The sequence below is a fragment of the Ambystoma mexicanum genome, chromosome 2p (genome assembly GCF_040938575.1).
Source record: "Ambystoma mexicanum isolate Mex_15411 chromosome 2p, UKY_AmexF1_1, whole genome shotgun sequence".
NCBI classification, from domain to species: Eukaryota; Metazoa; Chordata; class Amphibia; order Caudata; family Ambystomatidae; genus Ambystoma; species Ambystoma mexicanum.
The window spans coordinates 51,986,988-52,014,638 of NC_090923.1; the positions used below are offsets into that span (position 1 = coordinate 51,986,988).

General features: G+C 46.5%; 1 long non-coding RNA gene across 1 annotated transcript in view; it reads right to left on the reverse strand.

Annotated features, from left to right (window-relative positions):
• Positions 1-20,332, reverse strand: part of LOC138566192 (uncharacterized) — a 311,663-nt gene extending 291,331 nt beyond the window's left edge. The window contains exon 1 of the long non-coding RNA XR_011301864.1: positions 18,688-20,332. This is a non-coding gene — a long non-coding RNA (uncharacterized lncRNA). The remainder of the gene's footprint in view (positions 1-18,687) is intronic.
• Positions 20,333-27,651: the final 7,319 nt, after the last annotated feature.

Consider the following 27,651-nt stretch of genomic DNA (forward strand, 5'->3'; position numbering starts at 1 on the left):
CGATCGACACCCCTGTGGGGTCCAGGTGAGCGTAACAATACTGTGAGAATCCTGGGGACATCCTCACACCTACTCTCCTTGGATTGAGGAGAGGATGTCCGCAGGCAACACATGGTATCCTCCCTTTCCTGCTAATAACCAACCTTACCCTAACCCTGGCTTTATAAGCTGTTGCTAATCATATTCCATCATCCCCCCTCAGTCACCCCACTATAGTACTTGGACAAGGTGACTATGAGTAGTATGCACTAACATGTCATTTCACCATTCTGATACAGAGACGAGGAAGAGGCCTGAAGGCGGATGTGAGAGTCAGGCATGTCCAGAGAACACCAGTAACTATGGTCAGGCAAATGGGCTCAATGACTCACACGTGCAGTCTGTTAAGTGGTTGCCGGTGCATATAAGGTGGAGTCGACAATCAGAGAGGGCAGACCAGCAGGAGAGAAGTCCGGTGCATCGGGCCTGCGCAAAGAGAAATCCTGTCAAGAAGGTGGCTGCCGAGGAGGGTCCTGCCTGGAGGCCAAGATGCCGGCAAATATCCAGGAGAAACTGCGACAGCCGAGGCCCGGGCGGGCTGCTGGAGGGTCACAGCTGTTAGAGCCTCCTTGGCCGGGTGCCCACAGCCAGATGTGTGGGGCACGGAAGAGACCCCAGTTCTGCAAGCTACTGGCAGCATCCGCGAGTGGTGAGAGGAGCAGCCGGCAAACCACAGAGAGGTTCCCAAAGTGCGAGCACAGCTCGCATTGCTACAGTGATGTGGACGCAGAACAGAGAGCAAGAAAAAAAGATGGCCGAAGGAGCTCCCATGGACCGGTGAGTGAACAAAAAGGGACCACTCGTACTGGGGTACTCCTGGGGATACTGCAGTGCAAATGTAAATGGCGGGTGAATGAAAATAGATATGTAAGCAAGCAAATGTGTAACCAAAGTGAGTGGTTATACAGTCAAGTTGAACTATAAGAGAAAAAGTCTTGTGAATTAACAATTATTGAATACCGAACTAAAGTAAAACATTTGTAATAAATACTGAAAGGCAATGAATTAATCCTATGAAATAAAGTGAAAAGTAAGTGATGAACATTACTGAAGAGTGAGAAAGTAATGTGGTGAAGGAAAGTAGGCACCATGCAGTGAACTATATTCCAAGAACACATTGTGGCAAAGCCAAGAGACTGGCAAGGAGAAAAACACATTGTGGCAAAGCCAAGCGACTGGCAAGGAGATGTCAAAGTGAAATACACAGGGGCAGTGACAGAGAAACCTGTGTGGGAAAGAAAACCTGGGGTTATCGGTTGCGTGACCAATAATGGGTGGACTGTGTGGTCTGACAACTGCGCCTAGACCGAGGATACCCTGTCTGTGAAAGCCAAGGAAACATACAGATACGTATGAAAGGTATTGCTGATGTAAAAGCAGGAGAAAGCAATCTGTGTAAACTATTAAGGAAACATATGGAGTGTAATGCTGATCTGGAACTGGTTTTGAGTATCAAGAGACTAAAGCAAAGTGTGATCTGGCAAGCTGGACAAGCGGATGTCTTGGGGAAGGAAAACATAAGACCTTGTTAACTTTGTTGTTGCCTTGGGGAAGGAAACCTCAAGGCCCTTTTTTGAACTGTGTTGTCTTCTTGGGGAAGGGACACCAAGACTTTGTAGAACTGCTTTGAACTTGGGGAAGGGGAGCTGGAAAATACACCAAGAGCTGGAAGAAGCTCAGAACCTTATTTTGGAACACTATTTAGTTTGTTGTTGACATACCTACAGATGGTTTAGCTTTAGTTGTGCAGGCAGGTAGAGGCTTTGGTCACAGACTTTTGTTGAACTTACTGACTTATCCCTAGTTTCCGTAGGTAGGGAAATCTCACCTTAGCATAGGGCAAGTTAGGCCTTACACCATCCTGACATTTAAGTTAATACAAGTATTTTGTTTGAACTTTGAATATGCGGTCTGTGTCTCGCTTCGTGATGCTGTTGGGATGGAAATGAGCCTATCCCACCCCGCTAGGCGCTTCCAAGTAAGGAAAACACCATATGAGGCAACGTAACATAGGAGGGGGAGCCATCCGCATTAGTAGGAAGCATGTAGAGGATCTGCAGCACTTAGAATCAGATGCCTAGCACTAGAAAAGCTCATAGCCCGCATCTCCATTTTGTATTTTGCCCAGATAGGGTAAAACTGCAGGCTCACACTGCTCACACCCCTGATTCACAAGGCCCAATTTCTGTGCAACGCACTGGCGCTGAGCGAGCCCTGTTCCAACGAAAGTCCATTTCCCTTTGTCCATGTAGTTTTCCAAGTATTTAGCATCTTCTAAAAGAATGCGCCCTGCAAGAGCATGAGACAACACTAGGCTCCGTGCTGCGTCCATTCATCTCCACTAAACTGCAAATAGTCCTCCAACCTCCACCCAGCCAGGTAGGAGACAGCCCCACACCACTGACTCGACCCCCACACCTTTGCATTCTTCAATAAGCACACGACCCCAGGTCCCCACCCGCCATCATATGTCCACAAAAGATCTAAGCATGCGCGACTGTATTTCTTCCAACCAGCAACACAAATCCCTTGTAACACGAGGCACCAGGAGGGATAAATTAAAGATCAAACCCCAGGGCGGAGACCTTGAGTGCAAGAACTGCGGTATCAATGAAGTCCTGAATGTGTGGAGCAGCACAACTGTATTTTATCCTCCCGTCTCCCTGGCACCATTTCCTGTGCCACCCCAGTGCCTGCCACAATAAGTTAATATTCAGTTTTAGCATGTTTAGTTTAGATAGGAACACCTTTCCCTGCCACTCTGAAAAGGATTTCTGCAACAGCCTCTTTCTAAATCTACCTGCTTCTACCCTCTGTCTTCTGCAACTCCTCCAGAACAGGACTGCAAGACTTGTCCTCGGCCTCAAGCCCTGGGATCGTATCTCTCCAACCCTGAAATCTCTTAATTGGCTCCCAGTGGCTGCAAAGATTAAAATTAAGACCCTTTGCATTATCCACGATGCTTTCTGGGGTCTGGGTCCAAAATACCTTCAACTCTCCCTCTGTAAATATCTTCCTTCTCGAGATCTTCGATCCTCCACCTCCAACTCCCTCAGGGTCAGTCATTTCTCGGAGCCTCCCTCTGGAACATCCTCCCTGCAACTTGAGAACCATATCTGGTGTCACAAGTCTCTCCCCTTCTCACCCGTTTCTGTTGTGTACTTGCGACCTTCTGGGATTTCTTCTTCTTTACGGTCCGGGATTTGTATAGTCCCGAACGCCGGTCTTCGGCGTCCAGCGTGTGAGAGTAGCGGTTCAGTTTCCAGGAGTGTTCTACAAGTCCAGGGTAAATCCAGGAAGTAATTAAGGTATGCTCGGAGGCACGGAAGACTGTGAATCGAGCGCAGAAGGTTTTCCAGGAGCTTGGGGAGGAAAAGGAACAGGAGGGAAATCAAGGGACTGGGAACAAGGAATCAAGCGAGAGCCCCGAACGAACTCCGGCTAAGCACGTCCGACTACAGGTAGCGGTAGCGTTGAGACGCGCAGAGCCGCGGGGGCGTGTCCCTTTTGTAGGATGAGCAGCGTGGAATGCATGGACCGATCCGGAGCATTCTGTTCCGGGCGGCCATGTTGGAAGAATAACTGCATGCAATCCCCTGCGAGTCAGGGACCACGAGGTCCAGAAAGGACGTAGACGACGGTTCATGACAGTATGCCTCCTCTGGAAACCAGCTCCTCTGGGTTTGCCCGGATGGCTCAGATGAAATCGTCGAAGCAATCGGGGAGCATTCATGTTTGACATGGGTTCCCAGGTACGCTCACTGGAGGCGTACCCTTTCCACTCAACCAGATATTGTAGTTGACCCCGTCGAAATCTTGAGTCACAAATCTTGGAAACCTTGTATTCCAGTTGATCATTTACAATAACAGGGGTAGATCTAGGAGCTGTTCGGGATGACTGAATGTATGGTTTTAACAGAAGTGTGAAAGACTGGATGGATTCTTTTCCAAGATTCAGGTAACCGAAGTCGAAAGGCGACTGGGTTGATGATTTCTTGTATGGAAAAGGGACCGTAGTATCTGGGAGCCAGTTTATTGGGGCACAGGTGTCGAGGAAGGAACTTCGAGGATAACCAAACCTTATCCCCTACTGAATAGGAAGGTCCAGGTCTTCTTTTAGAGTCAGCATAACGTTTGACATCTTCTCAGGCCCGTTCTAGGTATTCCTTAACCTCCTTATGTACTGTGATGAGGTTTTCGATCCAGGAGTCTACTGCAGGTACTGGAGTAGGATGTGGGAGTACGGAGGGTAGGACTGATGGATGGAATCCTTGGCTACAGAAGAAGGGACTGGTCTTGATAGCTGAATGATCTGAATCGTTATAGGCGAATTCAGCCATAGGTAGTAGGAGTGACCAATCGCCCTGAACTTTGGTGGCGAAACATCGTAGATATTGTTCGAGAGTCTGGTTCACACGCTCTGTGGCTCCATTGGTTTGTGGATGGTTGCCAGAGGATAGGGCACGTTGGATTGCCAGAATAAGACATACTTGCTTCCAAAACTGAGATATGTACTGAGGTCCTCGGTCTGAAATGATCTTGGAAGGCAACCCATGAAGTCAAAATATGTGTTCCAGGAAAATTCCGGCAAGGTCTGATGATGAAGGTAGTTTGGATAAGGGTGTAAAATGAGCCATACGAGTAAACAAATCAATAGTGACCATGATTGTTGTGTAGCCTCTAGAGGGTGGTAATTCCACGATAAAATCAGTGGCTATGACTTCCCAGGGTCTTGTTGGTATTGCTGGTAGGGGTCCGGCTGGTTTCTTATTATCGTGTTTGTTCTGATTGCAAACTGCGCATGTTTGGACATGGATCCTAATATCATCCTTCATCTTGGGCCACCAAAACTGTCTTTGTACTAGATGAGAGTGTTGGTTATCCCACGATGTCCCGAATGTAAGGTATCATGACATAGACTTGTGATCCTTTGTCTCAGTCCAGGAGTTAGAATGACTAGGCTATTATGTTTGAATAGATACCCGTCCTTAGCTGTGAGATTCCATCTGTTATTTCTCTTGTGCTCCTTCCAGAGGTCCGAAAGTCGAGTTTGGCCTTGGATATTCTCCAGGAGGGTGAGTGCTTGGGCAACAAAGATCATGTGATGAAACATCTTTGGAAAGGTCCGATCCTCAGAGTTTTCATAGTCAGGACATCTGGAAAGGGCATCGGCAATTATGTTTTGTGATCCAGGGACATGATGGATGTGGAACTGGTACTGGGCAAAGAAGAAGGCCCAATGGGCCCGACGACTGTTCCTACCCTCCAAAGATTGTAGAACTTGAAGATTTCGATGATCCGTACGGACCTGGACTGAATGCCTAGCTCCCAGGAGTAGGTGTTGCCATTCTGTGAAGGGTTGGCGGATGGCTAGTAATTCCTTTTCCAAGACGGAATAATGAGTCTCACTGGGCGTCAGGGTTTGTGAAAGGTAAGCAATGGGGTGCTCCAATTTGTCCTCATATTCCTGTTTTAGTACTGCTCCTATGGCGTAATTGGATGCATCCGTCTCCACTAGGAATGGTCGGTTAATATCGGGTTGAGCCAGGATGGGGGCTTGAGTAAACTCTGTCTTTAATCGTTGGAATGCCTTGTCTTGATCTGTAGACCAGAGAAATGGAGCATCTTTCTTCAAGAGAGCAATGATCGGTTGAACGATTTCAGAGAAGGACGGTCAGTAGAAATTGGCAAGTCCCAGGAAATATTGAATCTGTTTCACGGATGTGGGAGCCGGCCAAGATAGTATGGCTTTTACCTTTGAAGGATCCATTCCAATTCCTTCTGGACTAAGGACAAATCCTAGGTAATGAACAGAAGTGACGTGAAACAGGCATTTCTCGGGTTTAGCTAGGAGCTTGTGTTCACATAATCGTTGTAAGACTGCCTTAACAAGCTCTTCATGCCTTAGAAGGTCCTTGGAGCAGATCAAGATGTCATCCAGGTAGACAATAACGAAGAGGAACAGCATGTCCGAGAACACCCTATCCATGAAACGTTGAAAAACTGCTGGGGCATTAGCAAGTCTAAAGGGCATGACCAGATATTCAAAATGGCCGAAGGGAGTAATAAAGGCTGTTTTCCATTCATCACCTTCCTTTATACGAATGAGAAGGTAAGCACCCCCCTTAGGTCTAATTTTGTGAAGATTACTGCACCTCTGACTGCTTCCAGGATATCCGAGATGAGGGGTAGAGGAGAACGGTCCTTGAGAGTGCACTGATTTAGACCACGGTAGTCCAGACATGGTCTGAGTTCTTTGGTATCTTTCTTTGGAACGCAGAACAATGAAGCACCCGCTGGAGATTTGGACGGGCGTATGGTGCCATTTTCCAGGTTAGCATCCAGGTATTCTCGGAGAGCCTTCTTTTGAGGTTCAGATAATATAAACATTCTGCCGAAAGGAATCACAGCTGTGGGTTCAGTATCGATGGCACAATCCTCTGGCCTGTGAGGAGGGAGAGCTTGGACTATCGCGGTCGAAAAAACATCAGAAAAGGCTTGGTAGGCCCTGGGAATCTGGATGATGTTAGAAACGGTGACTGGACTTTGTTGGTTCTCTTGAAAGTCTCTAGAAGGGTTTGGTAAGGTATCCAGGGATAGGCAGTGAGACATACAAAATTCAGATCCAAGAAACAGTGAGCCGGCTGCCCAGTTGATGTAAGGTTTTTGCCTCTGCAGCCAGGTCACCCCAAGAACCATCGGATAATGGGCTGATTTAATGAGGTCAAATTTGATTCTTTCTTGATGGTGATTATTAGAAAGTGGAATCTCTTTAGTCTGAAGGGTCTTGGGTCCTGAGGAAAGAGGCCTTCCATCAATTGCCTCTACTGGTTGCATTGTAACTCGGCTTTCATGTGGAATGTTATGAGCAGTGACCCAATCTTGATCTAGAAATACGCCCATAGCTCTGCAGTCAACTAATGCCAGGAGGGGGTAGGATTCTGTCTTGGAAAGCGATAGTAGGGCCTGCAGAACCACAAGGTTATTTTGTCCAGGAGAGTTCAAGGATGGAATTGATGTGGAGCAAATATCTCTCTCCTGACACTGTGCTCCAACTAGGATCGGGAGCTGGCGTTTCCCGAACGCCGTGGATGAGCAATGGGACATTCTCTCACAAGATGTTTATCGGAGGCGCAATACATGCATAGACCAGTATGGATTTGTCGCATCCTTTCCTGGGGGGTAATGGGTCCACGAAAGGCTCCTAGTTGCATAGGTTCTGGGTCCGAGGTAGAAGGAACAGTTGACTCTGCTCTAGGGGCATGTTCCGTGATGGTCTTTTGGAGACTTGCCTTAGACTTCCTCTTCTCTGCTCTTCTTTCTTGGATTCGGAAATCTATCTGTAAGGATAGATCCATAAGAGCCTGGAAGGAGCTTGGGCAGGCCACCCTAGCGAGCTCATCTTTTATTTCTTCGTTCGGAAGAGTGTAAAACTAGCTTCTGGAGACCAGTCTGCTTCTTTCACAAGTTGTTTGAAACGAGTAACATAGGTGAGCATATCCTGGGGCCCTTGTTGAAACTCGAGTAGTCTCTCTTGAGCACTATACACCTGCTCTGGGCGATCAAACATTTCCTTAAGGGCTCTCACAAAGCCATCATAGTCATCCAGGAGAGCGTCGCTTGTATTGACTAGGGGGGTTGCCCAAATCAATGCATTTCCAGTGAGGTGTGAAATCATAAAAGCCACCTTTGCTCTAGGAGTGGAGAAGTAGTAGGGCTTGAACGTGAAGTGAACTAAACACGAATCAAGGAAGGCGCGGAGAGTCTTGGAAGAACCGTCATACTGGTCCACTATTCCACCCAATATTACATTTTCTTTGGTTGCGGAATCACGTGATAGAACTAGCTGCTTTAATGCTGCGTTCTCTGCCTTGGGGTTCTGTACCTCCGTTGTTAATTCCTGCATGCCTCGCATGAGGTCTTGAACGGCGGCTTCCATCTCTGAATCTGTATCGTTTTTAAGGCATCTCAATCTGTCACAAGTCTCTCCCCTTCTCACCTGTTTCTGTTGTGTACTTGCGACCTTCTGGGATTTCTTCTTCTTTACGGTCCAGGATTTGTATAGTCCCGAAGGCCGGTCTTCGGCGTCCAGCGTGAGAGTAGCGGTTCAGTTTCCAGGAGCGTTCTACAGGTCCAGGGTAATTCCAGGAAGTAATTAAGGTACGCTCAGAGGCACGGAAGACCGTGAATCGAGCGCGTAAGGTTTTCCAGGAGATTGGGGAGGAAAGGGAACAGGAGAGAAATCAAGGGACTGGGAACAAGGAATCAAGCGAGAGCCCCGATCGAACTCCGGCTAAGCACGTCCAACTACAGGTAGCGGTAGTGTTGAGATGCGCAGAGCCGCGGGGGCGTGTCCCTTTTGTAGGATGAGCAGCGTGGAACGCATAGACCGATCCGGAGTATTCTGTTCCGGGCGGCCATGTTGGAAGAATAACTGCATGCCATCCCCTGCGAGTCAGGGACCAGGAAGTCCATAAAGGACGTAGACGATGGTTCAGGACATCCGGTTCCGGAAGCACCTTAAGACCTCCGTCTTTGCTTCTGCCGTCTCGCCTCCTCTCCCCTACTGATCTGTTCCGCTTCAGCCTCGTGCACCTGGTTACCTTCTGATCTCGGGCCCAGGTACTTTCCCATCCTGCCACGCACCCGCACTGCCTCCCGGCAACCCTTGCACTTGGGTCTGTATCTGTAACCCTACAGGCCCCCCTCTTTCTCTGCACTTCTCAGACACCCCGTGTCCGAGCCCCAAACCTAGCACTTGCCACTTGCAGGCTGCACTACCACTTGTTGTTTTATTCATTTGTTCATCACTTTTCCATTTCACCCCTTCCCCCTCGCTCTACCTGCACTTTTTCAATGTCACTGGGCGTAGTAAGATTGTTGTTTTGGTTCTCCCTTGCCCCCCCCCCCCCTTGCCTCATCGCGCTCTGAGAAACCTGTGTATGAGCATGATACAAATAAAATATGAATATCAACATTGTATTTTATGCTTGTCCCAACCTTCACAGTGAGGATGAGCCCATCTGACCCACGTGGATCCAGACAGAAGAATAAGCCAATAACTGCTTGGCATCCCCTATGGAGCAGGCTCATGTGTAGGGTGCCTCCAATCAGTGGCCCCGAATTGTACTATATGGAGCGACGGGTTTCAAGCTAATAAGCCATTGTCTGTGATTGTATGAGTTAGAGCGCTCTCGAGCAGCAGAGTGCTTTGCTGATATTTGTGTCCTGTATGAATAAACCTTGTTATCCTTGCAATGCTACCGCCCATTTCCCTAGCGGGTCATATTTATTCTACAGTATGTGTAAAGGGGAACTTGTCTTCACAATACACAGTTCTGTGAATTTAAAGAGAGCCTCTAAACTTTGGGCTGAGTCAATAAGGTAAAGCAAGGGGGGGTATACATTTTTCCAGTGGAAAAAAGTGGTACAGTAGGAAAGTGTAACCATGACATGTATTTAATTGCAGGTCTCCTGGTCCTCAACAAGAGGCCAGAAGATAGAGGGCAACCAGCAGTAGCCTGATCTTTATTTTATACAAATCCCTTTCCCCCCCAGGGTGGTCCGCTCAGCAATTGTAATTTAAATATTGTTGGGCAGCACATACTAAGGAGTCTGGGGGATTCATCTTCTGCCTGTGCAGGAGTGGTGAGCTGGGACCTTACAGAATGAAAGGTCCACGCTATTACACGTGCCTGGGTAGAGACACAATCCGATTTAACCCTCTGTTCCCTGGGGAAGATGTTAATGAAGATGGGGGAAGAAATTTGAGATTCTAGGAGGGATGCCATGAAACTTCTAAAATGGAGTTGAGTTTATAGGTGAACAGGGGTGGTGCACATTGTAAGGGAGGCATGGTATCAACAGTAAGGCAGACAAGTTACCACAGTTCAAGGTTGTTTATTGAACTTAGAAAAGGGTTTGAAAAATAACTACCTATCCTATATCTACAGAGGGGCGCAAGCTACGACTATCAAATAATAATAACGCAGTCTTAGTGGTGTCTTGTCAAAATAAAAGGGCCTACAATAAACCTATTGCCAATTCTTACCTCTAGATACAAATAGCGTGGGAAACGATGTTACGAAAATGAAAGACGTTTAACAAAATAATATGTCAGGATGTTCAGGTCAATGGCCTCCCTTCCCAGCGTTTTCAGCACGGGACAAGGCGGTGCACTGGAGCTTAACACAGTCTCTGGCTTCCCTAGAACGAGGATACAGTTCAAACATTAGCATCAGGGCCTTCCGTGCCCAGGTCTATTTGTCTTTCGAAGTCTCTTCTTTCAGAGGGCCTGATGTACAACGCAGTTTGTGGCTCTGGTCCTTGAAAGTGGTTGGCCGGAGGAGGAAAGAAGATCTCTTTTTTATAGGGGGTTACAGGAGGAGTTGAAAGAAGCTCTAACCATTATAGTAGAGAGGCCAACGTTTTGCGAGGAGTAAATAACTTTGGTTTTGCAGTTGGATGCTAGAATGTCAAAAAGACAGTCTGAACAAAGAAGAAACTTTCCTGAGAATAGGAAATTGGTTTGGAGTGAACGTTCTATGGGTGCGTTTGGGCCCAAGGAGGTGGAGAGTCCAACTGGGGAACATCAGTTAAAAACACCTCTCACGAAGGAAGAGAAGGAGGAAAGAAAATATCAGCCTGTATTGTGTGAATAGCAATAATTGTGTAGGTACGTGTGCAAGTACTCATTGTAGATTCCCCAACACCAACAGGAAGGGGCCGGTTGGTTGCAAATATGATACATACTGTTATGCTACACATTACTTTCAACGTATCCTTGCACGGGAAGGCAAGTTGAGCTGTCATGGTCCAGGTGCGTTATATTCTGGCGCAACTGGGAACTTCATGGATAGGAATTTAGCTACTTGTCTTGGGGTTCCCATAGTTTGTGAGGATGTACACAAACAGGCTAGAGCAGTGGATGGCACGCAGCTTTCATAATGTCCAATTACACATACAATTCGCCAGCTGGGGATAAGAATAGCTGTGGGGGCATTGGGAAAGGACTGTTTTGAGTTAAGTGATGCTCCTCAGTTGCAAATCATGTTGGGTATGCCCTGGTTAACTCTACACAACCCTTTGATTGACTGGGCAAAGAGAACAGTAGAATTTAAGTTGGAATTTTGTCTGGAACAGTGCAGTGTAGACGTTTTTGAGGGCAATAAAGTTGAAGAGGGAGAGGGCCTAGGAGTGTGTTTAGCGGGAGTAGTGGTAGAGCATGCAGTGGGAGCCATTGTGGGGGTCATGCCCGAGTGTTACTGTGAGTTTGAAGAGGTCTTCAGTGAACAGGAAGCTAGTGAAGTACCACTGCATCGCCTGTATGATTGCAAAATTGACCTGGAAGATGGGGCGCAAATTCCTTGCTGTAGAATATGTGCCTTAACAAAGGAGAATGAGCACCTGATGGAGTATTTACAGGAAAAAGTGGGCAAAGGGATTTATTCGTCATTCGCAGCATCTAGCCGCATCGCCTTTTTTTTTGTGCCTACGAAGGACAAGACCTTAAGAACATGCATGGACTAGAGCATTGAACAAGATCACCGTAAAGAATCATTATCCTCTTCCACTGATATCTGTGATCTTTCAACGATTACACCGAGCAAAGGTTTTCACGAAGGTGGACCTCAGAGGGGCCAACCATCTGGTGAGAAATTGTTAGGGTGATGAATGGAAAACTGCATACAGAACTCGCTTTGCACTTTATGAATATTAGGTGATGACATTCGGCCTTAATGCTCCAGCTGCATGTCATTTTTCTTTATAAATGAGGTGCTCTGGTAATATTTTGACATTTTCATGGTTGTTTATATCAATGACATCTTAATTTTCTCTAATTATTTAAAACAACACGAACATCATGTTCAGAAGGTCATGATGAAGCTAATAGAATCATTTATTTGCAAAGCTGGAAAAGAACCAGGTTCACACACCTAGAGTGGAGTTCTTTGGGTTTGTCATTTCCCCTAAAAGACTGGAGATGGATTCCAGTAGGATCCAGCTGGTCCAGGAGTGGCCAACATCAACTTATGTCAAAGATAGTCAAGGTTTTATGGAAATTGTGAATCTCTATCACAGATTCATCCATGATTTCCCTCATGTGGTGGCACCTATCACCAGACTTTTGAAGAAGTGAATATAATTTGTGCGGAGTGATGCAGCAGAGGAAGCGCCTGTTTAAGGAGAAGTTTGTCACAGGACCCGTTTTACTGCACCCGGATGCGGTTCAACCGTTCTTTGCGGAGGCTAATGCTTCAGATGTTGCCATGGGAGCAGTTTTGTCCCAGAGACATCTGGTTACAGGTCAGCTACTTCCAATAGCATTTTACTCAAACATTTTCAGCTGCAAAAAGAAATTACACAATTTCCGACAAAGAACTTTTGAAAATAAATGCAGCATTCGAGGAGTGGAGACACTATCTTCTTGGAGCTAGACACTGAATAACAGTATTAACAGACCACAGAAATGTAACCTTCCTGCGCTCAGCCAAGACTTTAACACAACAGCTGTGTTGTTCCTTATTCTTTGCAGAATACAATTTTGTGATCATGTTAATCTATGGCGTCAGAATGGCAAGGCCGACGCATTGTCGAGGTGTTATCCAGAAAGTTCGAAGGAAGTGTAGAGGAGCAGACATGCAAGTCATTGATAGAACCCGCCCCCTCACCTCCAATATATTGGATGAAGGACAACAAGACACTGTGCATGACACCAAGTAATATTCCAATACTGCATCAGATGTATGAGAGACGTTATGCACTCAAACGTACCAAATGTACCCTTGAACTGAAGGGATAGCAAGAGATTTGCAGACACCACTGAACATCCAAGAAAATATGACAGGTGTAAAGTAATGTCTTGATGAGCTGACACTATGAAACGATATGGGGATAGTTACATCTTAATTCCTTAAATAACAAAGCAAGAGTAAGCCCACATACAAGTGAGAAGAAACCATATATACACAGAAGATAAGTAACCAGATGTGTAGTAAATGTATATACGCAGAAATGCATGGTAGATGAGTCACATAGAAGCTCACTGCAGTAGAAAATATAACACAGGTAAAGTGGCCATGTTGGAAAGATGGACAAGGACTCAGAATAAAAGTAAGTACAAAAAAGCTTGTAAGAGAGACCAGGGCTACTGAGCTAACAGATGCTGTAAGTGAATGTGTGCATGAACAAAGAATAGATGTTGGCCATAGATCAAGGATGCCACAGCAAGAAGCAATTGCAGAGTAAAAAGGGAGTCAACGAGGATAAGCAATATACGCAGCACATTTCTCTCTTCGATTAAGTAAATGAGCAAACATTTGTGAAAGCCAAGTATTGACAAATTAAGGATGCAGACAACATATGTGAATCGGAGCAACCAAGTGTACAGAGGACATGACACCCACGATAATTGAAACAAATAGTACCAAGTTGAAAGGCGGGATGGACAAAAACCATGGTCTCTTCACACGTGGTACAAGACTAGGAAACAAAGGCCTATTCATAAGCCCCAGACGAAGATAACGATGTACCTTAACTTCCCTTAAAATTCCAGGGAAGAGAACATTCAGCAAAGTCAAGTACAAAGAAGCAGCCTTGGCTGATGAGAGATGGTAGACTTATTGGGCAAGCGGGCAGTAGGATGACATTGTTCTATGCACCTGGGTTTCACTTTACTAACATGCTGCTAATAAGCCAAATTTCCAAGGTTGGGAAAGAATGCCAACCAATCAGAGAGACAATGGAGCATACATTGTTGCAGGGGCGAAACAGTTGTTACGCTGTTATAATATGTAGTATACGTATTTAGAGGGAGGTTCAAGATATGCCTGCCAGGTAAGGAGCAGCCAATTATGTTACCAATACCTAAACGATATATAGGTATGTGTGTTCCCTTAACCAATCCCTCCACCGGATATTGAGGTATAAAGCCTTTGTGTAACTGAAATATGATAGTTTAGACTAGGATTTGTTGTTCGCCAGGTTTCCCTACTTTATTGAACTGCTAATAAAGTAGTATTTTGACATGGTCTTTGTGTCTGTCCAGTTATTTGGGTCCGAGATCATTTATTATGGTAATCCAATTCTGCGCATAAGAGCGCTCAAAAGGTGCTACTGCACAGAAGATTCTTTAACTCCAGTCAATTTGTTGGTGGAAGGAAACTTTGTGATTAGAGAAGGGCAAAAGACTAATGGTCTCATCACGAGGTTGGCCTCAGCCCTTAAATGCGACCGTAACGCTCTTACTGCCACATTTAAGGGCTGGCCAAATCATGTGTTGGGCAGAAAGTTTGGAGTGTTACCTCCAGCATTTTGCTCGAGGTAAAAATAGTCCACTTTCTGCCAGTTTTTCAACAGTCAATTGCACCGGCTCTAATAGCGCACCCATCTCCATGGACCCAATGGGGAATGGGAAAGTACTGCTTTTCGGGGTCCGGTGCTATTAGCAGTAACACTATTTGCGTTGACGGCATCCCACGTGTATTTCATATTTAATACATTTCTCTTTCTCCCACCAATGCATCAAACTATTTTTGAAGGTACCGCGATAATGCGAATATCGGTTCTCCTAAAATCAGTGAAGTCTACCAGAGCAAAGTCTTTTCTTATTATCAACCGTAATCTTGGTATTTTGGGGAAACGGGCTAAGATATTGGAGCACTTTCGAATTATCCTTTTTGAATCCTTTAATACAAATTCCAAGAGAAGGCAGTTGGTGTTAACTTGGTCACCTCCAGGGGCATTTGGGTTGTTACTCTCGGACATACTAGGATATTCTCTCTGCCCAGTTTAATTGCAATCATTTGAACCTGTGGCATTTTCATTACTGGGCACTCTCCCAGATCTCCACAATTGCTGATTTGAGTCCCTTACACGGGAAGAGCCCAACTTGATAAGAGTACTTTTCTGGACACAGAGTGTCAATGTACGTTGTAATGGAACAGCGTACTTTTGCTACAGGAGATGGAACTTGCACTTCGGTTGTCTTCTTGATAGTAGTCTGACATTTTCCATTCTTATTACTTGTTAAATATGCAGACAAATCAGCCCTTTTCTGAGCATTTATAGATGTGTTTACTGCCTCAGTAATGTGCAGCCTGCAGGAACTTTCTATATAGTTATTTTATTTGCATGTCTAGCTTTTTGTTTCTTTGCCATTTGTACTGTTTGGGTATGGCTATATTTTCCCCAGTTGTTGCATTACTTATTCCAGTTTGCATCTTTGCACAGGGTTTAACTGTGTCTTCACTCGTTTCAGACAGAACCGCTGCACCAGAGATCCTCCTGTGTTTTGCTGCAGTCAAGTTCTGAAGTTCGGTAACCCTTTTTGTGCATACTCCAGTCTTTGGTTTTCTGGGTTTACTGGATTCAAGGTATTATTCATTGTTTGTGCAAGCAACCCTTCCGATTAGTGTACAGGCTTTAACTTCCATTGTTATGTTCTGAGAGGTGCACAAATGAGCTCGACACCACATTCAAGGCCGATATGGGGATCGGCGGAAGAGCCTAATTTTGTCGTCAGTCTCTTAATGGATGTCATTTTGACGCTTCCAATATACAGCACGACCCTGAGCTAACCAAATTGTGCTCTGTGCAGATTATGTCCATATCAGTGCCATTTAGTGGAGACCCTTTTATATGCCCCCCCTCCTGTCTACAGTTGCACTGCTTTCTTTATCCGCTGTAATAATTGCACCAAGCTCAAGTATGCTTAAGTCATGGGCCACGTGGTTATGCCTGCTCATTGCAGCATCCCTAGATTCTAGATGCGACATGAGGCATTTGGCAACTTCAATACTGTTACCTGCAGTGGGATAAAAATCTGTACTCTTTCGAATCAGCGTGTCGGTCATTGATTTTGTCTTCAGATAGAATTTGTTTACAAGGTTGAATTTTGCTAGCTCCTCGAACCCTATACCGCCATTGTTATTCATTTTTTGTTCCGTTATATCCCATTAAACAAATCTCCTACATCGCCATGCCCTTTAACATGGCTACATGTTAAAGAACCTTCCCTCTTGATGTTGCAGATTGTGCACCACTCTTGTATCTCTTCCTGTACTGTTGACACTCCGTTCATTTGGCTTTTCCTCGGTCACAGTCCATCTCTCCTCCTGGAGTGTGGGACAGGTTAGCAGAATGTTATTTTGAATATGCGCGTTAGTCTCGGCAGACTTATCTGCCATGCATGCAACATTATTTCTTCATCAACATTGGAGATTTCAGCCTCTCTCAAGTTCTTTACCATCCATGCTGTTAGCTTGGCTCCTAAAGTTGTACGTGGGAAGGTTATTGTACCAGCAGAGAGATATGGACCAGAAAATTATTATGCGCGCTGCTAGTCCGTTTGGAAACCAAATATACAAAATGCTCTAGTAGAAATTACTAAATCTGAGGCTAAAGGAAAGTACAAATGGTTTAATGAAAGGTCCAAACTTTTTCAGGAATGGGACCTGTGACAAGTGAAAGTAATACAAATTGCGAGTACAAAAGATGCTTTAAAAAGGAGCGAACAGAAAAAATACTCATGCAGGCCTGGGAGGCAGACAGGAGAAAGGTGAGCAATGTACCCTCACTTATGCTAGACAATAACATGAGGCAGTTTCTGGACGTAAAGGGCGAAGTCTGCAACATCAACTCCCACAACAGCATGTTAAGTCTGCCTTCAAGATTAATCTGCAATTGTTAAATGACCACACAGGCTGGGGAGCAGGAGCTATGTCTCCGTGGTTCAATGTGGCACATGAACCACATGTTAATAAAATGTTCCATGTGTTAATATCCCCGCAAAAATATCACCATACAAAAATATCACCATATTTTTGCGGCGATATTAAGGCATGGAACCTGTGGGGGACACCCCTGCTTTATTTTTAAAGGAGCAGGGGCTCCCAAAAATGACCCCCCTCCACCCAAAAAAAATCACCTATGGCCGTTCCAGACGACCATACATACAGCGATATTTTTGGTGGGGATATGTAGTGATACCATGAAGATTTGGGTCTCCTCATTCTTAAATCTATGTACCTATTACAGATCAGTAGGAAATGGCTAAAGACCTATTTTATTAAATGCAATAATAGATTTTTTTTGAAAGCACTGTTTTTAATAATGAATTGTCCTAATACACATTTTATTTGTAGCCTATTTCAATAAGAGGCTTTCTCAACCAATTAAAACTTAAGAAATGTATTGTTTCTAGGTTAACAGCAATGGTTAAGAACATGATCTACAGACCCCTTCCTTGTCTGCCTTCCAATTTTGCTGTCTTATGATTGGTGTATATATGAACTTCTCATGAAGGTATAAAGATCTGATTTTTGTATATCATTGTGTTTGTATTTCGTGTTAATGGAGACATCCGATATTAATAAAGATTACTTACTAAGCACTCTACCAAAACTCCAATCTTCTTTCTTGTGATCAGCAATCCGGAGTACTCCTTGACCTTCCTCTCTTTAGACAAAATCCTCAACTTTACTACCTGCACTCCAACTCCCTCTACAACCGACCCAGATCCTCCCACCACTTCTACCTACCAACAAACATGTTGGTTGGCTCTCCATGCACAACCGCCCTTTTAAAGCCCCTTTTCCTAGTCTACAAAGTTATCAATGGTCTTACGGCCTAGTACCAGTCTGATTGCATCTCACTTCAGTCACCATATTGTTTCCTCCGAACCTCCTGCGGTCCACCTCAGCGACCCATACCCTCTCTGTGCCTCCTCTTGCTTCTGCTCTTTCTTCCACTCACACCGCTACACTGGTCACCACTGCCCAGCAAAATCAAAGCCATCTCACACGTGGATCTATTCAAAGATTAGCCTAAATTTCATGTACCTGCTAAAGGGCAGCTCGCTCAACCTGAAAACACAAAAGGGTGAAAGCTATGTGTATAGGACACCCCCCACATGGCACTGCCCACAGTATGTGCAAATGATCCGCTGCCATTACACAGAAAGGCATGTTCAATTGAGTCTTTAGGGAATATCCAGGGACAAGCAATGCTACGCAAAAAGGTGCTCAGAAGCCTGGCCCTATAACACCCATGGTGAATTCATGCCACAAGCGTGCGCTGGCCACGCATGCACAAGAGGTAGATTGGTAGAATGAAATGAGTCGAAGGGGACAATCTGGTTCTTCACCCTCCAGGTTAGAGGGCTGGCTTGAGGTCTGCTTCACTAGTGAGCCCACTCCCCTTCCAGACTGATGGATAGTAATGGGGCTGCGTATAGGCTTGCGAGTGTGGACAGTGGAGTAAGTTTGCTGAAAATATTGGGGGGTGGGGGGGCATGACATCTGAAGAAAAGGTGCCCCAGCCAAATACAGTGTTCCATAAAAGTTGGGGGGGGGGGGGGGCAGGGGAGGGAGACAAACACCCCTGACCCCCCTAAAATTACACCCATGAGTGTGGAAGCACGCTCAGCTATGGCGGATGGGGCAGACATGCCAATCCTCACGATTTTTTAGTGAAAAAATATAGCTATTTTTCACATTCTGCCACCTAAAATTACTGTAGCCCCAATGCATTCCTATGAGGAAATGTAGGTCTCCCGAAATCTGCCTCCCAAATGGCTGTGATTAGCATGTATGCCGCCGTGTATGAGGGGCGCGCGCGCACACTGCGGACGCGCAGCCGTGTACATACGGGTCAGGTCGGGCGTTTGCAGGGGACTGCAGTGGCGCAGGTGATGGGTTGTGGGCGTGGCCACTGACGCAGCCGTTACATCATCAGCCTGTGGCAGGAGGGCGGCGGCGTGGCGAGTCAAGTGCGCATGCGCGCGGTGTCGCGTGGCCCGGCCGGCCGTTACCGCGCGTACACGCGGCGCAGGGCGACGTGCGGAGAAGGCTGCGGGGGAGGCGCCAGCCGCAGTGTGCGCGCGCGCGGGAGGGGCGTCACTGCAGAGCTGCTGGGGGCTGCGCAGATGTTATGTACATACAGAGCGTTCCGACGCTGGGGACGGAGTCGGGCTCAGGCCGCGACCGCCGCTTCCTGCCACGTCGCCGGCCCGGCTGCCCGGGCCCAAAGGACACGGCTTCTTAACGCAATGGCACCTGGGCCCAGCGCCAATCCCGTGACGCGCATGCCATGCTGCGCTTCCTACTATATATACCAGCAGGCGGACCCCCGCGCAATACTGCAGTCAAAACAGCACACACAATACCCAGCTACCTGCAACCGCGGCCGTGCTCCCGGCTCCACCACATGCATTCACGCGAAACAACATTCTGACCCAGAGGGGGAGCCCCGAATAACGAGCCATGCCACAATGCTGCAAAAGCTCCACCCGACAGAACCGCTGCACTGCAAACCCGGCACATCTGCAAGCTCCTCCCGAAGGACCCCCCCCCCCCCAACACCTACACTTTCTGATCGCTTCAGGCCCTCCGTGGCCAACCACACATCAAATAAAGATGTCAAAATGGACCTGCCCATTTCCATTATTTCACTATACAAGACTGCTGTATTCCCACATAGCGGAGCAGCCATCCTTCCGAAAAACAAAACGCAAGGGGGAGGGGCACAGCAAACAACCCTAGCACATCCCCCCCACACACACGCACAAGCTACGAAGCAATGCTCAGAGGGTTTTTCTAATAGAACAATGGCGTCGAGTTTAGCCAATCAACCTCTTACCAAAGGTAAGTAGCATATATAACAAACTATCAGGCATCCAATATGGACACAACCCGCACATACACAATAAGATGGCAACACGACACATACTGCTGCATTTAGAAAGCACCAAGAAACACAGAAGCCAAACACATGTATATGGGCCTTAAGTGACCCAAGACAACACAGGAAAGGCCAAAAATGACTGAAAGTAAATTACTGAATGAGAGATTTGGCCAAATTTCCACCACAAGAAGAGTTCGCACGGCCGAAAATCGTGACATTAGTGAGCATGGACAGCAGGTCTCCCTCCCCTGCACGCTTCTTCACTGTCAGCAGGGGTGTTCCCTGCAGCAGTTTATATACAGTAAAACAAAACCAAAAAAAATAAAAGACCCTGCGGTGCTACTTCCTGGGTGGGGGAGCTGGAAGCGGGGAATACATTTATTTTCAGTTGTTTTACCGTAATGGACAAACCGTATTTTTGGCCAAAACCATGCTTTTTTGTGGCAGCAGTTTGTTCCATTACAGTAAAACAACGCAAATTCAGGCAACCCAGCAAAAGCCATACCCTTAACAGAAGTCTACCCCATCCACCCATCTCCAAGCAGGCGTGAAATCTATGTCACAGGTAAGTAAAGTCCCTTAAAGGGGAAGTTTCAATGGAGCATGTATTTTTTTGGCATATTTCAGTTACACCCCCCCCCCCCCCCGCACTTCTCCTCCTTCCCCTGCGCGATTTGAATGACACCTGGCCTAGTAGGGATAGTTATCCGTCTTTCCTCTGTTCCCCCTCTGGTGCCTCGTCGCGCCTCGAAACACTTGTGTATCTCGGCACATTATAAATGCAATATCATATCAATCCCAACATTTTTTTCCTATGATTGTCTCACATTTACACAGGATAGGTAATTAATAACGTGCCTGTACATAAGTGTGTCTAGGCGCGACAAGGGAGGGAAGACAGGGAGAACAAATCTTATTAGGCCATGTGTCATTCATATCGTGCATGCAAGTGTGACAACGCAAATTGGAAGCAACTATTTTGTGTTAATATTATGCTTTCACCGCCACTATAGCTATCATTAGAAGCTCATGCCCCTTGTAACACCAGTACACGTCTCATGTCTTGCATTCACAAACCAACCGAGGATGATCCTGCTTAGCTTCACAGGGCAGCAGAGTCAAGGCCATCCAGGCTGTAAAGCAGAATACAATCTGCTCATTTGCCGACCCTGCCCCATGAACCTAAGCATGATCATCCTGGACTGGTTTCCGCATGGGAGACATGTTTATTACAGGCATCATTTTAAAATCATAACTTATTTACTTAACGTTCTGAATCCTGCACCTGGTAAAGCCAATGCTCCTCCCAGTCCACTGGTGGGTCGCAAGCTAGCCGTGATTAAATTAAAATGTATAAACTCAATCCATGTGCAGCAATCACCAAGCTTGGAATTTCCTTGGCAGTCTCCCATCTGCAAACCAACCAAGGCTGATACTGCTTAGCTTCAGTCAGCAGGGTCAGCTAATAAGTAGTAGTAGCACCAATATGAATACTAGCAATCAGGGTGCTGGGATGAAGCATTGATTGTATATGGTTTTACAGCCTGGATTGTCTCAACCGTGCTGCTTTATGAAGCTAAGCATAATCAGCCTGTCTTGGATGGTTGATGGGAGATATGCACTGGTATTCTGATGTGGTCCGCTTCAGGGGTGACCAGGTAAGATGCATAGGAACCATCTTTTGATCGATCAAAATATGCTTTTTAAAATAAAAACACGCCCTTATCCAGTGGGCCAATAACATTTCTGCGCAAAGTTCCCTTTCAATTATGGCCGTTAGGCAATTTCAAATTCCCTTGTAAAGGTTATGTCTAGTCAACAGTAAAGAAGTTGTGCCACGCCTTGAAAGTTACAGGATAGTCACACAAGAGGGCAATCATCTGTCAAAGTGGATGCCATTTGCAAGGCCTACACCTTGATGCCATCACAAACAGCAAGGCTGACTGGAAAGGCAAACAAACCCCATTTGTGTTTTTGCACCCCAAGGAGACAAAAGTGTTCGATCTGGGTGCAGTAAGTAGTCATTTTTTCTGCATGCAGACTCCATGGCTTGGAACCGAACAGAAGCTGGACTCAAGACTTCGAAACAATAATGGGCCTCTGCTTCAGCACCCAAACCCAAAAAATGTTTGATGCTGTAGCAGCCTGGATAAGCAGCAATGGTGACTCAGCAAAGGTTTGCAGGAACTGAACAGGAGAGGAAACGTTTATCTCCAGCAAAAAAACACTTCTTGGTGGAGAGCAACAGCAGCGTACCCACAAAGTCTCTCTCTTGGCAAAGTTACCTTTGAATTTGCACCACACTGGAGAGTGGACGGAATCCAGCAGAGGTTCCCATTCAGGATGATGCAGATTGTGACAAGAAATAGGCCCAGTCACCCAAAAAAAGTGGCCCACCCCTCGCCTCACGACCCTGACCTCTGTTGACCTCACCGGAAGTGATGTCATTTGACCCCACCCCAAAGTGCCATCCCGGGAAGCGATGAAACACAACCTTTCACCCCTTGACAAAACAGTTAGTGGCATCAAATAGCATTGTTTCCAAGCACATTAAATTACTGTGCATCCAAGCAGGCGTCCAAGGCCAAATTATAATGTTATTGTATAGCATTTACGCTTAAGCTCTCTTTTGCAGAACAAATATGCATACAATATCACCCAACCTGTGTTGGTACTCTATCGGCCTAAGAAGGATGAAAGGCTTTTTGAGGGAAAAAAAGATATCTTTTTTTCCCCCCCTTCCAAACCAGCCCCCACTCCCCAGGGACGATTTCGGCCCGTAGCCGGGCCGAAAGGCCAATCCGACCCAGGCAAACTGGCAATAGGTGTTGAGGTCCCACACAACTTCAGTACACTGGGCGTGCCCAGTGGCACCATATACAGTCACGGCAACGTTCTGGACTTCCTTTTCTGGTTGACTTTACAGGGCACCAGGGATCATGTGGGCAAGCACATACTATGACATACGCCTACGTGATGCAGAAGCCACTACTGCGACAACTGGTACATTTTATCTGCCGTTTCCTTCATCTTTTTCGACTCAGGAACTGATTTTTTGGATTGCCGTTTTGCATATAGAGTGGATTTATTATTAAAGAAAATGTGTAAAGTTATAACCCATAACGCTCATGTCAAAGAATGGAGCATTGTCAATTTCAGTAAATCATTCTGTACAGTAATTACGTGCTATGTATATAACAGTAGTGACTATTAAACGCCAAATATGCACATACAAGTCATTAATAGATCATGTACCCAGTCCGATAGCAAAGCCAGTAGAGCACTTTATTTCAGGGCATTCATTCCCTAATATAGCCGGTCACCAGTTTCTGTAGCCATCATTCAGGTACTCAATGAAGGGTGTTTGGGGACTGTGCTGTCCTATGTTGCTCCAGAACAGAGCACCCAATTTTCGACCACGGTGATTAGATCAACTTGCATTAATATTGTGCAGCAGGCACGCGTTAGCTGTGATTTAGTTCAGCTTTAGCAGGGGTGTAGTCTTGTTTTAGCACATGGGGGGGGGGGGGGGGGGGGGAGAGAAGAACAGGTTCAAATGGCCACTGTGCAAAGCAGGGTACACACGGACCCCAGCCCACACAATATTTGGGGAGCAACCAGACTGGCTGCTAAACCTTGGGCTACATATCCCCATGAGATTAGAGGGCTGAGACTTCGGCCAGCCAATGATCGCATAGCTACATCTACGAGAGACCAACCCAACCTCAGCCCTGCTGCACATTCACTAGCGTTCTGCACTGTGTAGATTTACTTACATCCTGGTGGATATTTTTAACAAAGCCCCTGCAGTGGGGGGTAAATCAGGTTTGGCCAAATCACTCTTGGAAATATTAGTTACCAGTCAGTCTAGCACCTAGTGGAACTGGAAGAAGGCTTGGTGTATAAATCCAGTTGTGTGCGGCATCTCTTCAAAACTAGTAAGGCCCGTTTCTCTTGTGGACATGTTACCTAAAATGGCCGCCAGATAAGGTGTGTTGGAACATCACTGCCGAGTCAGAATAAGATCCGCTCAACTTCTATTACATAGTATGCAATGTGTGCGCACACTCTGCATGTAGTACTGTGCCCCATAGCATACAGCAGTGCCATAAAAAAATGCAGTGCTGCTGTAATAGTTTCAATGCTCTTCCATGTGCCTCTTCTCAATCCCCGTCTGCTTTGAACAACTTCGCACTAGAAATCTCTGCCGTCGGCAGAGTGCCAAAAATAACATTTCTGCTAAATGCAGTGCGCTGCTAATTTTCTATTCAGACTGCTCTGCTAAAGGGCCCCATGTCCTACCGTGCTACGAGCCGTGACAAATGGCATAGGACAATTCACTATGGGGTCCTTTTAAGCTGGCCGATTGCCCAATCTTACTGGGTCTGTTCAGTTGGGTTTCTCAATGCAATGGTTACCATTTCTGACTTGTGGGTTGGACTATTTATTGTGAAGGTCTGTTGTTCTTAGTCACCTGGGTCATCATTGGTCTGGGTTTAACATTCTCTAGGCGACGGGTCTGGCCGATTTAACTGCAAAGGAAGACTTACTTTTGTAGGCTCGCCTTTTCAGGCTCCGGGCAAGGACCGCAGTGAAGACTCACCATTTATGGCCAGTTGCTTCACATAACTAGTTAGAAGTCGGCAAAATGTAGTGGTTTGAAAAGTCAATTTAGACAACAAGGGTAGCCATTTTACAAATGTTGGCGAAAACGTTTGCTTAACCCCGTTCGCTGAGCTTTTTCATGTGGTATCTGGTCGGTGTCCGTCGTGTAAGGCTCTGTGTGGTGAGTTTGTTGTAGTGAAGTGTGCAGGATGCTGTGGTTTAAGAGGTATGGTTGTGTTTACTTGGCTTTGAGAGGTGCATGAAGAGGGGCGAGGTTTTAGTAGGGTTGATTATTAGCATTGTTGTGTGAAGAGACGCACACTCACTTTGTGAGTCTTTCAAGGTTTAGATGAATTTCTTCCTTGGTGCTCATTTCAGCATGATGACAAGGCTCTCACACCTCTCTGTCCATATGTTGTGCTGGTCAGTTTCTACAAATCTATCTTTGTTGTTACTCAGGCCAGCCCTTACACCCCAGTCTGTGCCTGATGCAAAACGGTCCCCGTAGCTCTATCTAGTTGTGACCTATGCCCATACCTCTATCTTTGTACAGCGTGGTTCGGTTCAGCCCTTACCACCACGTCCAGATTGACGCAAGGGAATCACCATACCTATATTTCAATTGATTTTTGATGTGTGTCCGGTTTGTCGATTTGATTTTCAGTCCATCTCCAGGAATTCTGCTAGGGCGTGTATGCCAGTCTAACGCATTCCATCTTCTACTTATTAGGGTGTGGGTTTCTTAGAGCAGCACTAGTGGTCTTGTTTTGGCTGGCGGGCACCTTTGTGGAAAAAATAAAAGATACAAAAGTAAATATACGCCAACAGCCTGTCGGACACTAAAAGCACTTTACAAAGAAATATACTTGCCAAAAAGGGTTAGGAAAAACAGACCCAGCCGATACATTAGGTGTGCATAAGAACAAAACTAGAAACAAAAGTAAAACCTTCCCCGACACGCACAATCCTTAACTACCACAACATGGAGTCACTTCGGGCAAATGTGAAAAGGTGGAATTAAGAGGGATAGGGGGTGCGAGATTAAGTAGTGGACTGTAGTGCAGGGACGATAATTCGCCTTTTATAAAAGCGCTTAGTAGCAAACAGTCTCTAAGCATGTGGCCTAAATTCAAACTTGTTCCCAATGTAAAGGCGTTGCACGCGAGCTAGTTTCCCGGTCTTATAGAATAGTGGGAGGTAACATTAACTAGGTTGCGGGGTTGAAGCTCAGGTAAGGTATAGGACTATTTTTTTAATGTACTGCAATCAGCATAAAGGCAATCTTTCACGGCGAGAACAGAGTAGGAAGATTTGTAGACCTTATTTGGGACGGAGTTCAAAGAGTTTATTTTTACATTTATATAGCACGCATACAGCCCAAGGGCATCACAGCGCTGTTACGTGTGGGTCGGTTACAGGGCAGACTTATGCATGTAATTCAGTTAGAAATTTCAAGTGACAACAATCGTGAGATACATAATACATTGCAGGACAGGTACAACTAGTCTGGTTAAGTAAAGACTAATGTTTTCACGGCTTTGCAGAATGCGGAGTCTTCTGCTCTCAGGGGTGGTGGCAAGGTGTTCCATAGTAGGGCTGACAGGCGAGGGAAGCTAGCGCCCCCGGTTCTCTTGACTCTGGGGATTGAGAGCATGTTGGTATAGGGGGCTCTGGTGGGTCTTGTGGAGATTGGTTTAGTGGCGAGTAGTACAGTGTGAGACCAAGTAGGAAGGGGGCGGAAAATTACCTGGACAGTCGAGTACCAAGAGGTAGCATTTTAAAAAGTAATGGTTGTCCTGGCTTGCAAGAGTGGCTAAACGTATTTAATGGGAAAAAGGATGGATGGGAAGATTTTCTGCGTTGTGGACTAGTGTATGTCCTGGCTGTGAGGTACAGTACAAAGTAATGAAATATATGTCCTTAATGCAGTGGTCTTGGGACTGTCCCACCTAGGGGGCACGAAGGGAGGGTGGCTGGGACGGGAGGCTCTTCAAAATGGGGGTTCTGGAGCAACTATGGCAGGGGGGGGCGCTAGGTTTACTCGAAGGGGGAGTCCGCATCAAAACGTTTGAATACCACGGCCTCAATGGTGGACTCGCAACGTCCTTGACTTTACTCGTTTCTTCCTTACACCACAGCGATGAAATGACCTGGCAATGCACCAGAACCACAGAAAACCCTCTGCCCTGCTGGGACACACACACACGGCCGTGCCTCTGCGATACGGGCACTCGACAAGGATGACCTTTCGCTAGGATGGTGGGGGGGGGGGAGCACTATGGGGGGGTTGCATCTTGCGACGGTGTAAATATTCACTTATTAGGGTTCACGTGCTATAGAAATACGCCAACGGTCGACTCAGTTTACAGGGGCCCAAAATCCTTGCTGCACCTGGTTAAAACGAATATTAAAAAAGACCCTCCTCCCCCATGCCCTCAAAAACACCCGGCTCCAAACGCTGACCCAGAGGGGCCATGTCGACGGAATGCCCAACCCCCGTCCCTCCCCCTCCGGTGAGGCGGCATCGATTAAAAGCGCCCACTCCGACCTAAAACAAAGGGCACCGTTACCGAAAAAAGAAAAAAAACACCCGCAGGCAGAAGCGAAGCCGCAGAGAATCGTCGATGAGGAAAAAACAAACGTTGAAACGGGGACGGTGACTGACACTTACACGAACCAATCAACAAGGCACCGGGATGACGTCTCCGATGTAAACTTCCCAAATTCCACCAATGAGAGCCGCTCTCCGCCGTCGCACGCGAGCAGAAACGTCAGTGTTCCCGCCCCCCATTCAGCTCCCCCCACCCAACATGGAGTAGGCGACCGAACTATTCCGCGGCGCTCGCCGAACTGCGGTTACCGCGAAGTAACAGAAATACCGAAAACAAAGCCATGGTCGCTTGGACAACGCCTCGGTTCGAGAGCCTTAACGTCACCCATCTCCATTAGCACCGAACGTGCAACACCAGCCTTAAATTCACTGAACACAGCGTTCCCTAGCGCATCCTCTCTCACGCGCCTCTGTAGTCCCAACTGTGAAATGCGAGCGCTCCTGCTGGGTCTTTTCTTCGCCGAGACATTACGTAAACCGATTGGCAGGCGTGAAACCCAATCCAATATCGGAGAAAGGGGAATGCCTCTTCATTTCTAGCCATACAGAGACCGATAAATAAATGGTCGGTCCTCCCTAAATAATACCTTCATTGATAGGTTAACCCTGATCTCAATCACCCTATCTTAGCCAACGGTAAGGCCTGGGAGGCGGCATCCAGGAGCTGCACGCCGCCCCTGCCGGCGGAGTTGGGGATCCCCGTGCGCTCATTC